Here is a 7,206-nt window from a genome sequence, read left to right on the forward strand (position 1 = left end):
AACGTCGGCGAACCAATGCTCCTATACATATCAGCAACACACCAAGTGGTGAGCGCCGTACTCGTCGTTGAACGAGAACAGGACGGACACAAGTTTCCGCTCCAGAAGCCTGTATACTACGTATCCACCGTCCTCACACCATGCAAATCCCGGTACCCCCACTATCAAAAGATAGCATACACAGTCTTTATGGCATCCCGAAAGCTACGACACTACTTTCAGGAGTGTTCGATCACGGTGGCTTCCGAAGTGCCCCTCAATGATATAATAAATAACCGGGATGCCACAGGCCAGATTGCCAAATGGGCCATTGAGCTCCTTCCGTTTGACATCACGTACAAACCACGTCGAGCCATTAAATCCCAAGTACTGGCTGACTTCATCGCCGAATGGACAGAGGCCGAACTCCCTAAAGAGTACGGCACATATTCCAACAGGGTTATGCATTTTGACGGCTCCGAAATGTTGGCGGGGCTAGGAGCGGGTGTCGTATTAACGTCCCCCACGGGAGATATCGTCCAGTACGTACTCCAAATATTATTCACAGACTCCAACAACGCAGCCGAATACAAGGCCTTGTTGCATGGCCTTCGGATGGCCGTATCAATGGGAATACAACGCCTGGAAGTGCGCAGGGACTCAAACCTCGCAATATCCCAAATTAACGAAGACTTTGATGTCAAAGATCCAAAGATGGCAGCTTATCACAACGCCGTCTTAAAGATGTCAGCTCGGTTCGAGGGGCTCGAATTCCATCACATCGCCCGCGAAAGTAATAAGGCGGCGGACGTTCTTGCTCGCATCAGCGATAAGCGTGACCCCATCCCACCTAACATCTTCCTGGAAAGTCTGTTTAAGCCATCCGTGGTGTGGCAAGGGGCAGACAGCTATGACAGTCCCGTTCGGAACTCGAACATAGATGCCGAACACACTGACATCATCGGAGGCTCAGCCACCGAAATAACACCATCGGCCCACCTCATCATGGCAGTCATTGCCCCATGGACCGAACCATTCTTGGCCTACCTTAATAGGAAGGAGCTCCCGAAAGATCAGAACAAGGCTCGCCGCATTGTTCGGCGCTTGAAGGCCTATAAAGTTCACGAAGGAGAGCTCTACAAGAAAAGTACTACCGGAGTCCTTCAAAGGTGTATCTCCGAGGAGGAGGGGCGGCAAATTTTGGCAAAAATTCACGATGGTCTTGGCGGGCACCACGCCGCAGCCCGGGCACTTGTCAGCAAGGCCTTCCGTACAGGATTCTATTGGCCTACGGCCCGAGTAGATGCACAGGAGCTCGTCCAGCGTTGCATGGGATGCCAGCTCTTCGCCAACCAAAGCCATATGCCCCCAACCGCCATACAAACAATCCCCATTACATGGCCCTTTGCGGTCTGGGGCTTAGACATGGTTGGACCCCTTAAAGGGGAAAGCCATAAGAAAAATATCTGCTGGTCATGGTGGATAAATTCACCAAGTGGATAGTGGCTAAACCAGTTAAAACAGCCGAGTCCGGACCGGTGATTGCATTCATATCCGATGTGCTGCACCGTTATGGTGTCCCGCATAGCATCATCACCGACAACGGCTCCAATTTCACAGCTGATGAGGTGAAAACCTGGTGCGCTAAGCTGGGCATTAAGCTCGATTACGCCTCTGTCTACCACCCGCAAACAAATGGTCAAGTTGAACGAGCCAACGGTCTTATTATGAGCGGCATTAAACCCAGACTTGTGCGGTCTTTGAAAGAGTCAGACAAGCACTGGGTTGAGGAGCTCGACTCCGTACTCTGGGGGCTGCGGACCACGCCTAACCGCACTACCGGATACACGCCCTTTTTCATGGTGTACGGTGTTGAGGTTGTGTTACCTTGTGATATCATTCATGACTCGCCCAGAGTCCGCATGTACGAAGGAGAGAAGCCGAGCTAGATCGGCAGGACAACCTAGATGCCCTAGAGGAGGAACGCGACGTTGCTAAAGCTCGTTCCGCATTTTATCAACAACAGGCTCGAAGATACCAAAGCAGAGAAGTACAGGCCGAGACCTATAACGTTGGCGAACTCGTTCTACGCTTACCAGAGAAGAAAAAGGACAAACTCAAGCCCAAATGGGAGGGTCCCTTCATAATTGATGAAGTTCTCACTGGAGGAGCATACCGTCTTCGTGATGCATCCGACAATCGCCTCGAGCCGAACCCCTGAAAACGCAGCCAGACTCCGATGATTCTACGCCTAGCGCCGAACTCTTCGTGTTTGTCCTCCTCACTTTTAGTTTGCATTATCTGTTCTCTTCTTTTCGGATTTTTTTCCTTTCTCGCCTTAAAGCTTTCAAACGGCTAGACCGTACACCACGAACGCATACATTTTTACATATGTACGTCCCATCATACCTGGGGGCTTCTTCGATAGAAGCTTATTATTATTCAAGCATCAAGCTTTCCGCATATGTATCTTTTCCATATGAACCTTTTCTTTGCCACTATATGCATCGATATGACTTAAGTTTTGGCCAAGCTGGGTTGCCTGGCTCCTGTGCTTATGCCCTACGTTCCCGTTAATTCGGCTAGGGCATAAAGGGAGCACCTCTGCGATTGCTACTGCCGGGTCATCCGCATGTGTACCTCAGACTGGGTGAAGCCGAAAGCTAGCGTTCTTAAGGGAATATTCGGTCGGTGAATTAAAGACATCTCCGCACTCATTGCGAACACCCAGAAGTTACCTACAATGTGATTCTCTCATCACACTTCAGACATGTACATTAAATGCATGCAAACCCAGGGAAAGCAACCCTTAATGGAACTATTCTCTCTGGAAGATGTTTCTTACAACTGTAATATAACATAACTAGCTGGATACAACTTGTCTGTTCAAGCAACGATGACCCCTACGCCTAGTTTTCCACGCATACCCTGGTCTATTCGGCCATGACAGTATTCAGAAACACTCCGCAGCCTAGGGCCCGGAGGTGGAGGCGAAAAGGTCTGCCATGACAAATGATATACAATTCGGCTAGACAGACAGTACATAGTCACTTGGACTCAAATACTTCCTCTTCTATACCGTCCAGTAGGCGGTCTAACTTACAATCCTACTGAGAGTATTTCGCGGCCAATTCTACTTGGTCATATACTAAACTAACGGGAATTTCTTCCCCATCTGACCCTACAGGTCCAACACGGGACATGTGGTTAGGATCCGACTTCGTGTATCGTGTTTTCACCATGGCCCAGGCTTCTCGTGCTCCTTTGAAAAGCTCTACAAGCTCCTCCATACTTCCTGGAGGTGAGGCCGATGGCCATAAAGCCTTGGCAACACTCCGCATGGCCAGCCGAGGCCGCTCGTGCACTTGCGACAGCCTCTGCAGAAGATCACTTGATGATTCGAATACCTCCCCTTCAGGACGGCCCGTCAAAATACATGCAATCATAACTGTATCAGTTCCATTTATCACCAACCTACTTTAAAGGTTAGTTCGGATACATACCGAATATACTGCCTCGCAGTTCCTTATTCTCCTTCATGGAGTCGGCTAGCTGGCCCTGCACATCTTTTAACTCAATACTCAAGTTGGTCTTGGCATCGTGAAGCTTGTTTTTCTCTATTATGGCTTGAGTCTATATGTGCTCGCCCGCGGCGTGCATCTTCTTTGCTTTTTGCTCTCCTTCCAGAGCAGCGGCCAGCTTCTCATCATATTGATCTGATGACCCTGTTATAAGACCAACAACTATATTAGTCCGACGGATGTACGGTCATCGTAACCGCTTTTATACGGCTGGGAGCATTACCAGTGGATGCCTTCTTGGAATTTTTCAGCTCGGCGGTGGCAGCATTTAGCTGTGCCCGACACTGCTCTAGCTCTTGAGTTAGCAGGTTGTTCTTCTCAGTAAGAACCTGGTTATACAATGATCCTTAAATCAGTTGTGCCAACTGCTTTCAGTCTCGGGGGCTACTGACATATGGTCATTCTATTCAGACAAAGAAAATTTACCTGCACGTCTTTTAAATACTGCTTGGTGGCTACACTAAGCCCAGTTCGAGCAGCTCGGATATAGGCGTCAGCCGAACTAAAGGCTTTGAACGCCTCCTCCGAGAACTGGGGGTCTCGTAACACAGCCCCACAACGCCGATGATTCATGGCGCTCTCTACTTCCGAGTTGGTAACGGACATATTTTCCGAACCCTCGGCTGAAGGACAGTCCGGCGTTGTCCTCATATCGGCCCTCGATTCTCCGACGGGATCTACGTCCCGGTTGTTGGGAGTACGGCTGGCCGAACCCCTGGACATAGTCCGGCGAACCTTTTTCCTGCTAACAAGACAAATGTGCAAGTTACGGTTGGACGTAACTACCAAAGTGCACCTTCAAATCAGTACCTCCTCGACGAGGGATCGGTTGGGTCTTCATTGACCTTCCTTTTGCAAGCCTTGCGTGGCGCTGGAGCCGCTCTCTTTGAAGTCGCCCCCGGAGTAGCATGGCGAGCCGAACGCCTCCCCTTTGAAACATGGAGTAGTGCAGCGGGTGAGGCAGCGCGAGGAAACTCTTTGAAGGAGAATTTTTCTTGAGGACTTACGTGGGAAGCAGGGAGAAGACCGGGATAATCGGCGATAATGGCCACTTCTGTGCCGACGTAGCTCGCCTCGTAAAACACCCCTTCTGCAAGTACCACGACTAGGTCCGGATCCTCCTCAAACCCGGGATCCCGTTCCCGGTCGTGGCTCTCTGGATGTGGGGCGGGGCTGTAGAGCCCCACGGTGATTCTTCGCCAATGCTGTTATAAACGGATTAGATATCTGTTAAAGGTGACTCGGGAAGCGGAATGAGTAAAGTGGAAGAGTTGGGGCTTACCCAACTGGGACGATTATACATGGAATACCCCTCTCTACGATTGATCCGGAGAAATTCCTCTTCTTCCCCTTTGAACAGCTCGGCTAGTATCTTGGCTAAAGCGGCAGGGGTGTCCGGACCCTTTCGACCACAACGGGAGGCGTCATCCTCCCCGTTGTAGTGCCACATCGGGAGCCCTCTATATTGAAGCGGCTGAACCCCTCGCACTATAGAGGTCGCCATTACCTCAACTATTGTCAGTCCGGATTGGGCAAGCGTCTTTATCATGCCCAGGAGCTGACCAACGTCCGCACTGTCATCCCCTTCAAGACTCCAGGGACGCCAACTGTGGTGCTTCTTCAGCGGAACGCTGACGAACTCGGGAAGACCCTTTTGGATTGGGTCGGGAAGTGCGACGTCCTCAACGTAGAACCATTCGGAAGGCCATTTTTCGGATGCACTCCTCGGTGTGCTGGACGGGTATCCGGTACCGGCGACACGCCATATTTTGGCTCCGCCCACCTCGAATATCGACCCCTCGTGGGTACGCGGGACAAGGCAAAACAATTTTCTCCATAGTTCAAAATGAGCCTCGATGCCCGGAAACAATTCGCATAAAGCGACGTAACCTGCGATATGCAGGATGGATGCGGGAGTGAAGTTGTGCAGCTGGAGCACATAGTACTCCAGGAGCCCTCGGAGGAACGGATGAATTGGAAATCCAATGCCTCTTAATAGAAAAGGAACGAGACACACTCGCTCCCCCCCAGATGGGCTGGGGAAGTCCTCCGCTTGGGTCTCGCCATCGAAAGAGGCCAGCCCTGCTCGAACGGGTACCAGATCCGCGGGAGGAAGGAATCCCTGCGTTTGCAGTTCCGCCAATTGATTATGGGTCACAGAACACTTCTCCCACTTGCCTTTTTCTAGGCCGGAACGTGAGGAGGAACTGGGAACGCTAGCCATGTTGGAATGGTTTCTCCTAGCAGTCTTTGGGGATTTTTTCTCGGTGCGGTATCGAATGGATCTAGGATCCAATCTCTTTAAATAAGCGTTCTGCCTAGCATAGGTAGGGTATTATTTGCAAAAATACCCTAACCTTCCGCATTCTCTCGACACGTGGAAGACAAAGTTATTAAATGCACGGAAGCCGAGGCGAGAAGCATTGAAGTCGCGGCCAAATACGTAATGTGGACGTCATCAAGGGAAGAACCCGCCTTGCAATGCCGAAGACAATCCGAACGCCGAACACCTCGTCATTGAAGCCTGGTTCGGGGGCTACTGAGGGAGTCCTGGACTAAGGGGTCCTCGGGCGTCCGGCCTGTTGGCCATGGGCCGGACTGATGGGCCATGAACATGTGAAGACCGAAGACCCTTTACGTGTCCAGATGGGACTCTCCTTGACGTGGCAGGCAAGCTTGCCGATCAATGGTGTAGATTCCTTTTTATGTAACCGACTCCATGTAACCCTAGATGTAACATCCCAAATTTTCAATTTGGAATGTTATACATTAGATCATCATTGCAGCATACTTTATTGCATTTTGGCAAATCCTTGAAAATCCTAAGCAACTCAAGGACCCTCGGAGAGAGTTGGGGATTTCTCGCGGTTTCATATTTGACTTTTATCAAATAATGAAACGAGGATTTTTGGTTTTAATTATTTTCTCTCCGAAAAATATTTCATATTAAAATAAATGAGAGGAGAAAATATGACTTCTCCAAAATAATTGAAATATTGGAGGAAAAATATTAAAATCAAATACTGGATTTTATTCGGATTTTATTTGCAATTTTAGTTGCATTAGAAAAATTGCACGTTTTCAAAACTGCACTTTTGGGCCAAGAAAATGTTCATCTCGTTCTAATTATTTTAATTAGACGGTGCAAATTTGTTTTGCAATTTTTGGATTTTTATTTATTTTTCTACGATTTTTCTTAGGTTCGGCAAAATTATTTAAAAACTAAAGTCGCGAGCGCGCCGACTGGGCCGAAGCCCAGCCGACGGCCCAGCTCCCCGCGCGGCCCAGCGCCCCGTCTCCCTCCCGAGCACGCTAGCCGCCGCCGCCCGTGTCCTGGTCGGACACGACGCCGCCGTCGTCGCCCCCTCCCCAAGGCAGCACCCCCCTTCTATATATATACCCCCCCTCCCCGCCGCCTCTCCCCACCCCCACAGCCGCCCGCCCCGCCGCCGAGAGGAGCTGCGCCGGAGCCGCCCGACCCCGCCGCCGAAGCAGCTCGCCGCCGGAGCCCGAACGCCGCCGCCCACCGCCCCGTTCGTCGCCCCTCGCCGCCCCCGACGACGCCGCACCCCGCCGCCCTCGCCGCACCCCGGAGACCCCCGCCGGAGCCCCGGCGGAGTACCTCGCCGAGGTAACCGCAGCCGCC

Source organism: Aegilops tauschii, chromosome 2 (assembly GCF_002575655.3).
Source record: "Aegilops tauschii subsp. strangulata cultivar AL8/78 chromosome 2, Aet v6.0, whole genome shotgun sequence".
Lineage (NCBI taxonomy): Eukaryota > Viridiplantae > Streptophyta > Magnoliopsida > Poales > Poaceae > Aegilops > Aegilops tauschii.